Source organism: Camelus ferus, chromosome 7 (genome assembly GCF_009834535.1).
Source record: "Camelus ferus isolate YT-003-E chromosome 7, BCGSAC_Cfer_1.0, whole genome shotgun sequence".
NCBI lineage: Eukaryota > Metazoa > Chordata > Mammalia > Artiodactyla > Camelidae > Camelus > Camelus ferus.
In genome coordinates this window covers 14,603,982-14,614,705 of record NC_045702.1, presented here as the reverse complement: position 1 = coordinate 14,614,705, position 10,724 = coordinate 14,603,982, and the positions used below count along the sequence as shown (strand labels likewise).

The 10,724-nt window shown below is 36.7% G+C and overlaps 1 long non-coding RNA gene across 1 annotated transcript; it reads right to left on the bottom strand.

The window, feature by feature from the left end:
• Window positions 1–560: 560 nt before the first annotated feature.
• On the bottom strand, window positions 561–8,562 carry LOC116665097. The gene is made up of 3 exons (XR_004321673.1): window positions 8,502–8,562; window positions 4,629–4,661; window positions 561–574 (listed from the first exon to the last, which is right to left on the bottom strand). It is a non-coding gene; the product is annotated as an uncharacterized LOC116665097 (long non-coding RNA).
• Window positions 8,563–10,724: the final 2,162 nt, after the last annotated feature.

The following is a 10,724-nucleotide window of genomic DNA, read 5'->3' as shown; positions in this document are numbered from 1 at the left end:
AATGCTTGAAATGAAATAGAATGTGGAAAATAATCAAATAACTAAAAAATACAATCACTGAAAAAAATTATCATATGGGATTAACAGAAAAATGGAGATAACATGCCTGAGAGATGGCATTGAAGACAGAGCAAAGATAATGATGTAATCTGAAGAATTGAGGAAAATAAACCATTGAAAACAAATAACAGCCTCAATAACTTGCAGGGCAACATTGAAAGTTCTAACACATGTGTAATTAAAGTTCCAGAAAGAAGAGAGGGAAGAAAAAAATTAATTGCCATAAACGGAATATGAACTGATAATATTAAAAAAAAAAATCTAAGAGTCCTAGTTGGTGCTAGTGCAAATGCATTATCTGCATCAAGGTGATGAAATTCCACTGCCTTTACCTTGTCCAGACAAAACCTGAATAATGCGTAATGTTCTTGGCAGCACATTTTGAGGAAGTATTTCTACTACTTTTAATTTGTCTGCAGTTTTGAGTTTATAAAAGCAACATAGGGTACTGGGAAGTCATGACTCGTCTTTTAAGAAGCAATATTCAGACTTCTCTCTTTCTCGTATTCTGGACCTAAAAGTGGGAAGACAGAAAATGAGAGAGAAGACTGATTAGCACGGACAAGAGCTTGAGTTTGCTGGGGGTTGAGGTGTGTGTCAGTGAAGCTCTGAGACAGGGTTACTGGGTGAGGAAAGCTCCTCATGAATTTTCAGGATGGAATTATTCCTGCAGGTACCCCTCACTGAAGTGATTTGCTTGAAAATCTCATCCACTCATTGTGTCATTTGGGAAGCCACTTGTTTAGACACCTTCCCTGTGTGTGTGGTGGGTTCCCCTACTCATCTTTTCCACTTTCTGTCTTCCCCATCTCATGTGACAAACGATACTGTTTATCAGCATAGACAACATTCTTCTAGATACAGCTTCACGACCCCACCTTATACTTTAACATCTGAACATTTCTGGCTAAGGTTCTCTTTCCTACTATCTTTGGTGCTATCCTACTTTCTCTAAAGGATTTGTATTCTTTGTTCTTCAACTTGTAACAGAAGATTTGCATTTTTGTTCTAGTGGTTACTATTCTATTCTTTTTAATGCCTTTCTCTTTTTTTTTTGACAATTACTATTTTTAAGGATTGAATTTCTCATTTTAGATGATTTATGTTGACTTTAAATGCTATTATATCTTAACTTAGTCTGTATTATAACTATATTACAGTATTCTTTTGCTTCATGCTTGTTTGTTTTTCTCTGAGACCTTTTTTCTCCCCCCGTAGGTATGTGTTGCCTATTTGTTTTCTGATTATTTTTATTAATAACATGTGGGTTTATTTGTTCTTTTCTTTTTATGTTCCTGGCACTGTTGTGGTTTTTAAAGATTCCTAGTTTAATGGCACTGTCATCTTTTAGTTTAACCAAGTCCTGATCCTTTTTGAATATTTAACTTTTGAGTTGGTGGGAAAGTGTGTGTATGCCCTTCAGCCATTTTGTACTCTTGTTTCTCCACACTCAAAATTTATTTCTTTTACTTCTTTTCAACTTTTTCAGTTGGAGATGCTTTTAAGTCTCTTCCTTGTAAACTGTGTTCTGTGCTACAGAACAATAAAAAAAAATCTATTTGGTGTGGAATTCCTCTTACTCCACTTTAGGCTGGTCAATAATTCCCTATTTTCTCTTCCCTGAAGCGTTTCTCAGCCTGGCTTTAGGGCCACAAGCCTTGAACATTCTCTTGATCCAATTATGCTGAGGAATTTTATCATGTAGTTTTCGTTTTCATTTTCTTTTTACTGTTTTTCGATGAAATATTGGGAGGTAGCAGGGACCTAAGCAGCCACCAATGTCCCCAGGTGCCCAGAAGTTTTCGATTTAAAAACAAACAAATAAAAACAACCTTTATGTTATATTAAAGAAATGGAAACTGTGGAGTTAGGTTCCTGTGAACTTCTGCTCGCAATAGTTTCATCAACCAATCAATAAACAACCTTGTTTTACGCATGTTACTGTTTAAAGACGCCATACTTAATATAGACTGTTGATTCATTAACACTGAACTCATGGTCAACTGCACTATCACTCAAGCTCGAACAAAGCTTATCTAACACATGTATTTACTCTAAGTCACATCACACATTCTCATGCTTCGGAACACTAGAGACAGCACTACATTTTAAACAACCAAATCACCAACAAAAACACAAAAATGTGGAAAACATGGCATTAAATAGACTGTTAAAAGGATGCTTGTTTACAGTATGAGAGCTGACAAGTGAAGGCAGAGTGTCACCTTGTTCAAACTCAGCTGGGGATGTGCCTGTTGGGCACCCACATTTTTCTCCACACTGTGTGTGCATGTCTGTGATTGACCACGAAAATGCTGTGATTATTTATTTTGGGGTTTATAAATACATTTTATCAAGTAGGCAGATTTGCCAATATAGCATCCACAAGTAATGAGGATCATTATATATGTGCTTAGTTTGCCATATAAATTAGAAATCCTTGAGCAATAGAAAATGAGTCTTCACTTAAATAATTTTTTGAATTCTTAGTAAGTATATTTTTCTTTTTGGTCTTAACCTGTGGTCTTTAAATCTAACTGCAAGTTGGATTATCCTAGAAAGGAAAACAAGCAAATATTCAAACCAGAAAAAAATTATATCTCTGAACAATTGATTCAGAACAGTATGGCACTGGGCCAGGAATTAGTAGTTGTAAATGAAATTTTGTTACCTGAGAACCATAATTTTAGAATAAATGAGATTTTGTGCCATTCATGGATGTTGGGTGGACATACTGATTGTGAAAGCATCTAACCATATTGGCACACACTTTAACCAGTAAAGCAGATATAAACTCATCATGATAGTCCAAGAACCTCACCCTACCCATATCTACTGTGTATTCAAGATAAAACATGTAATTTTTTCAAGGAACACTTGTCCCATATGTTTACTTTGTTCTATCCCAGTCCACAAAGCAGAGTTAGAAGAATAAATATGATATGACAGCCTGTCCCTGGAGAAACCAATGAAGTGCATATCGTGAAGTGAGTGTCAGACCTCACAGTGACTTTAGCTGCAGGATTTAAATCCTTCCATTGTTCCTACCCAACTCTTCCTGATATGTTCCACTCTCATCTAGTGGTTACTTACTATGATCCTGTATTGAGTATGTGTACCCCTTTCTTGTCAGGGTTCCTGGACTAGCCTGCATCATGTAGTTTCCCTTTCCTGAAGCAGAAAATGATACTAACATAGGAATAGGGTTATAGAAAGGGAAGAGTGAGGGAATGGAGAAAAATTTGTTGACTTGACAACTTCATCTTTGTGGGATACATATATACTATAAAGTGATATTTGTTACCATGACTCATGTAATTTGGAAATAACTTGTTCCTCAACAATATATGCAAACAATGATAATGTCTTCTTTCTTTTTTCGTGTGAAGTCAATTCAATTATTTCACAAGATAAGGAGCATTTGTTCTGAGCCTTGGTGAGGCTTCATTTTGGATTATTAAGACAGTTCATTTTTTTGTAACGTCAAGTAAAAGTATTTCCTTTGTACTGTCTTCAGTGGATTTGGGAATAGTGCCACTAGACAACATGGCTTAGTATCCCAGCTTCTTCAAGTCTTGTGTGGCTTTCAACTTAGCCTCAGTGACCCTAAGTTTTCCTATCAGCAAAATAGTGACAATAATATAACCTCTCTCAAAGAGATGCTGTGAAATAATCTATGAAAGGTAGTTAGCACTATTTGTGACTCCTAGTAGGTACTTAAAAAGCGTTAGCATTGTTATTATTAATAGCTCTTTCATGTTCTTCCAAATTTCAACAGTGACAGAAGTGATGTTCTTAGTGTCAGTTATCTGGTAATCTTCTGGGTAAAGAACACTTTATGTGTGTGAGACTCCCCTATGGAAGCAGAGACTATTTTGTTTCTTGCTTTATCTCTAACATCTAGTATGTATGAAATAGGGAAACATATTGTAAATGGCTAAGGAGAGTAGTGGTTGGATCAGTTCTGCTAAAATTTTATATTTTCATATTAACCACTGCAGAGAGAACATGGGTTGAACAAGAGTGGACTGAGGGTTGCCAAATGCATTCCAGCTCCTCTTTTTCTCTAGTAAATGGTCAAAAGTACACCATCTACCGAACTCAATTCTGCAGGCTGTTTCAAATGAACGTGTTTTACTTTTTTAGAAGCTTTTGTTTCATCCTAAGATAGCATATGTAGCTTAGGCAAAGCTCCATTTGTTTCAAAATGTGGAAAAGTTGTATTTAAGTAATGGAGGAAAATGCTGATGGCTCTCCAATCTAAAGAACATCCAATGTATGCAATTTTATAATTACCTTCAGGAAAATAGAGTAGGGTGCAGAAATTCTGTATAATTTTGATAGTTATAAGTCAGCCTCTTAGACTTGATGGTCAACTGGCTGGTTTTCTTGTTATGCTCATGTTCTGATTACATAACTGAATGTGCCCTACTTTGAACCACTCTGGAATATCGCTGAAGGTGGCAGCCCTCAGTGCAACTCTTGTTCAACCCAAGCTCTCTCTGAGGCTCTCCAGTAATCATGCCTCTTTCGCATCAATTTCTTTAGGCAGCATGGTATTCTCCTACCTGGAAGTCACTCCTTCCTCGTAGGTAAAGGACCTGGAGAGGAAGGAAAAAGAAAGAAAGAAAAAAAACAGTAAAACATCAGTCAGTCCATATTTATTGAATTAATTTATCTGTAGAGAGGATCGAAAATCAATTAGAAAGTTGTCCCCACGTCATCCTGATGATCAGTTATGACCCAGAGGCTCTTGTTTGGGACTGCTCTAAAATGTTTCCATGCCGTAGCCACACTGAGGTTTCCAACTCTTCCCAAGAATTCAGATTCTGGAGTCGATCTGATAACTGTGCTGAAGAATTCAGAGATGTCTAAGAACACTCAGTGCTTAGTAAACATCACCTACCTTCTTCCAGACAGGCTCAGTCCAGTACAAATACAACGTGAGCCACAAATACAAGGAATGTGTAATTTTAAATTTTAATGTGTAACCGCCTTTAAAAAAGTAAAAAGTGAAACTAACGTTGACAATATACTTTATTTAACCCAAGATACCCCAAATTATGATCATTTTCATATGAAATAAGTATAAGCAATTTTTGTTCTCTTTTTTCATATTCAGTCTTTGAAATCTTGCGTGTGTTTTACACTTTCTGCAGATTTCGATTCGAACTGTAACATTAAAGTTTTCACTGTGCAACGTCAGCCTCCATCCTCAAAATTTGAATTGCGCTAGAAAAATATTCCACAGAGAAATAAAAATCAAGACCAAAGCCCAGTAATGTACATAAGAAACGTCTGAGTGTGTTCAGGTATCCCCGCTGCTTTCCTGCAAGTGTCATACAGCTTGAAATACCTGCACCTCAGCCACAGGTGTGGAGTCCAAGCTGAAAACCTCAGCCATTTGGCAGGGAGTCTGGCAAGTCGACAGCTGCTTTATTACTGGGGCTTGAAACTGACGCCAATAAACTTCTAGCACATAAGGGACCTGAAGTCCGGTTTGCGGAGACAAGGTCACCATCATGTGGAACCTGACGGAACTGCAGTGAGATTCACGTCCCCATTGCAGGGGGAGACTCAAATGACCAAGATATCAGTGCATCCCACGGGGAGGAAACTTCAGGAATGCCTGCTCAAGGAACCTAAGAAATGTTCGAGAAACCTTGAGAAGATCCAGAGAAGGTTCAGAGAAGACCAATTACTGCTTCAAAAGAAATAAAGATCGAAAGAACTAGATACGTGATCAAAATCAATGAGATTGTAATAAAACGTAAAATAGACCCTGTGCCTGCTAAAAGCAGGGTTCACGTGGTAAAGACTGAAGTATAGTACTGGGTAAAACTCACTTTTGAACAGGAAGCTTTTTGGCAATCTTTATTATAAGAGGAGATAGAGATTTTAAGTAAGTGCTGTGAGATGAGTTTCCCAAGCCAGCAGTCAGTCAACAGGAAGATATGAAATGACGAGATGTCTACTTCCAATTGGAAAATTGCTTTGGCCATATTAAGGGACTTAGCCTATTTCTAAGACAATGCTATACCTAGTCAATCTTCCAGTTTCAAAACACTGTAACCGGGTATATAGTATTTTAAGAGAGTTTCAAAATATTCCAACCACCTAAGATGTAGGCACATGTAATTGTGAAGTTAATGGAATGACCAGGATGTGTGTTGAGGAAAATGAGAGACAATGGTATTACATCCAACAACATGGTACTGCAAGTAATGTCATCTTGTGTTTGCACCATTATCTTCCACTGAAAGATCCGTGTTCTCTTTTTTCAGAAAGAACCTCCAAGCACAGAGATATTTGTTCCCTGGAAAATTCCGGGACATATTACAAACCTTATGCTTCCTGAGCAGATAGAAAGGATTTTGTGATTACCGGGAGCCAGTGTGGATTCACTAACTAAGGGTATGTCAGAACAAATTACCCTGTTTTGATAGGGTTGACATGTAGGGTATAATGACTTCTATGTGGCATTTAAACAAAGGTTACTCTTGTTTCCTGTTAATAACATAGTAAAATACAGTCTGGATTATTGTCCTGCAAACTATTGCACAGTTTCTCCCAGAGATGCTTACTTTTTTCTATACTTTGGGACATTTCTAATAGAATATTGATAAATATTTATCTTGTCCTTTTAATATTTTAGCCATAATGTGAGGAAATGCTTAGAAAATAACAGCTATCAAACTTTCAGGTGATATCACTTTTGGGGGCTAGCTAATATGATTGATGTCAGAATCAGGTTTTAAAATGACTGTGGCAGGTCTAATCCAAAATGGTGAAATTTAACAAAGATAAATGATCTTGTATTTTAGTCAAAACAGTAAATTTTACAGCTGGATTGGGAAGACCTTTCTTTGAAATAATTTGCATAAAAATTATCTAGAAGTTTTGTTTACTAAAAAATAAATGTAGGTTTGGTAACACTCACACAAATTCATTTTACTACAATGGAACTGCTAGGTGGGCCCGAATCAAATTTGGCTTAGTCCCTGCACTCTGGCCTAGTCAGATAATGTCTGAGACTTGTGTTTATTTTTGTGCTGCATTTTGAGAGAGACATTGATAAGTTAAATGGTATATGGAGAAAGGATTTTGAGACGGTAAGTGCTAAAGAAGCCACTTTTTATAAGATTCATTTTGAGGAGCTGTAGTACAGCAGAGTGGTTAAGCTCGCAGATTATGGAATCAAAGAGAACTGAGTTCAAGTCCCAGAATAGCCACTGACCCTGGCATTCTGATTTTGGACAAGTTATTTAGTTTATTTGAGCTTCAGTTTCTGTATATGTAAATTGCTTATGATAATAATGAAAAAGAGTATAGATGCTAGCAGAAGTTAGATTTTAAAGAGGGGATACACAGAAGGAGACATATTCCATTTATCTTTGCAAGGTAAAATCCACAGAAGAAAGGGAATGTTAATACATTCTAATAATCTAAATTTGTTAATTAAATTACCCAATAATTTAAATTACCCAGATTGCCTTTACAGGTAATGAGCTCTTCGTTGTTTTTTTTTAAAATGGTAGTATTGGGGATTGAATCCAGGACCTTGTACATACTAAGCATGAGCTCTACCACTGAGCAATTTCTCTCCCTCTAAGATCTTTGTTCTTGAAGCTATTCAAAAAAGTCCAAATTACCAGCTCTCAGGGGACGTCTGCTGTCAGTTGGAGGTTTGACTCTTTGTATGGCCACTAATTCTCATCCATATAACTATGTCATTCACTCTTTCAGCAAGTAGTTATTATCACCGGGCACTGAACAACCAACAGACAGGCAGGCATCCTGCCTCTGAGCCTCTGAGTCTAATGGAAACAGACACACATGCTCAATCACATTGCAACGGGTTAAGGGAATAGCGTGGAGCAGTACAGCTAAGTAGATACAGTTCACCTGTCTGGTAAGATTATTTTTTTAGCCCCATTGCTCATCTTCTTATTTGAAATGCCACCCTTTGGAATTAAAACACCAGAATAACTTAAAGGTTTTTTTTTATTGGTCTGCAACAAATTCTCTTTTCCAAAACCTAACTCCGGCTTTCTATACATTTCTCTCTTCCCCAAACCCTTCCTGACTCTCCCGCTGTAAGATTTTTCATCTCATCTTTCCAGTGAAGGAAAGGGGACATGCTGCACGCTTTTTCCCACACTGTCTTCCTCTTCTCAGAGACTTTATTTTTAAAAATAGATCAAATCTCACCATTTGCTGAGCAGTGGCCAATAGTCACGACGGACCTGTGCCTAAGGTCCCAAATCATTTCTATTGACAACCATTTCTTCCAATAATTAAAAGTCTCCATTTTTGACTGGACTAGAGGGTTTTATAATTGCTTTGGTTCTTTGGAAAAACAGAGTCATCATAGTTTTCTGACTTTATTCCCCAGATCTTTGGATAACTGGCCATATCCTTTCCCTCCAACTGCTGCTTACCTTGGCTTTCAGTACTGTGGGCAGCACAAAGACGTCCCATTTTGAAAGGGATAGAGGAAAAATATCTGTTCCTAGGGTCCCAGCATCCTGCATCAAATCTGAAGGAAGAGAAGGACACCTGTGTGGAGAGCCAATAGGATAGCTGTGGACTTAGGGTGTGGCTGCTTAAAACACAGCTTTTCCCTAAGTCCCATCACGTCTCAAACCATCGGAGCCTTGTTTTCCCACTTCCTCCTCTGACTGCTGAATCCATCCCACATTCAGTGCACAAACTGATTAGGTAATGAAGACATATAATCAATGACAAGCCTGGCAGGAAGGCATCCTACCCAGAGTCATCTGATCCCTGAGGAGAGAGGATGTGCTGAGGTTGAGGGACCGGCCGGAAAGAAACAATTCTCTTGAGAATGACACAGTTCAGGACATTTTTCTCCTCAGGCAGGTCACATTTGAATCCTTGAAGTATTGCCAGAGTTACTTAGCAGAAATTTAATTTCTAAGTGTTTTGTTGTTATTCTGTTCAAATCTTGCTTTAATTTCTAGTTTTATTATCTAGTTAGGAAAGCTTATGGTATGATAATTTCTGCTTTTTGAAATTTACTGAGGCTTTTTTTTAGGAAGTTTATGATCAGTCTTTGTCAACATACTGAAAACTTTTAAATGAAAATATACTTTAATTTTGAGTATAAAGTATGACTAAAGGGAATGAGTGGTGAGAAAAGGTATTGGATAATTCAAATAATGGCTAAAACAAAAACTGTCACCCGTTTTCAATAATTCTATAGGCACATTGACCTGGATAAAAAAAGCATAAGCCTGGGGTGGCTATCCTGCAGCCCTTTGACGTCCTGAATTCCCTTTTTTTTTTCCCTGATAAATTTTCTGTTAAATTACCTGGGTTTCTAAATACACAATTTTATCATCTTCAAACGGCTACTGAATTTCTTTTCTGCTTTTGGACCTCATTATTGCAAAAGGTAGTCTAAGTACAGGCAGATTTTGTTCTTTTGAACAGAACCAGCTTTTATATTTTTAACATTTTGGTTTAGTTTTTTTTTTTTTTAACCCTGAATACCTATAGAAATTTCTCTTTCGCCCTTAAAATAGTAGGGAGAAAAGTTGTGTGGATTTAAGGGTGGATTTATTTTCATTTAATTGTCTGGCACGTGGTTGATCCAATTCTATCCTCCTGCTCATGTTTTTCTAATTGTTTGTTAGATTTTCCACTAAAGACATTGTTCGTTATGGTTTTTGTTATTGTTGTTTCAGATCTAATTATTCTGTTGCTCATCCAGGAACAGATGTTATTCTTAGTTTGTTATCTCCATTATTTCCTCTCATTATCTATTGAAGTCTTCATTGTTTTCTTATCTTGTCCTTTCTTTCTGCCTTATGGAAAACTTCTCAAGTTTGCTATGTCACTGATTCAATTTTCTACAATGCCAATTCTGCTCATCATTGCTGCCAAAAAAGATGAATACTCTTCTTTTCAGTTGTACTTTTAGTTTTCATGAAATTATTTCTTATCCCACTCATCTCTAATACATTGTACCTTGTTTTGTCTTTAAACTAACCTATGCTCTTTTTCTGTTTTTTATTTTGCTTGTTTAATAGAAGCAATTTTTTTTTAAATCAGAGAATTAAAAACTGATTTCTAACTGTTTGGTTTTTTATGGCTATACATACATTTTAGAGGATGTTCATTCTCTAAATTTAAGTTGAAATTTTCCCTTTTCTTAACATAGATGTTTTTATTCAATTTATGTATAGTTATTGGTTTAAAATTTTTACATTTCCTTTTCTAAGTGTAAGAATTGTTTTCCCAACATGATTTTTTTCAGGAGAGAAATGTTTTATCTCTACCTTATCTCCAAATATTAAATCCTTATTTGGGCTTACAGCTGGGAGCAAGGAGTTTTAAACTCTGTTCCAAGCACCTGGCAGAATTTCATAATAATAAGAGCTAACATATAACATTAACTAACTATAACGTTAACCATACACTAGGCACTGTTTCAAGAGCTTAGCATATTCCATTCACTTGCTCCTCCCCAATGCCCTATGTGGTAGATACTATTATTATCCCTATTTTACAGATGAGGAAATTGCAGAACAAGGAGGTTAAGTAACCCTTGGAGATCAGTCAGTTGGTAAGTGGGAGAGCCAGGCTCTGAAGCCAGGCTGTTTGAGCTTAGACTCCACCTCCTCCTATTCTTACCTGAG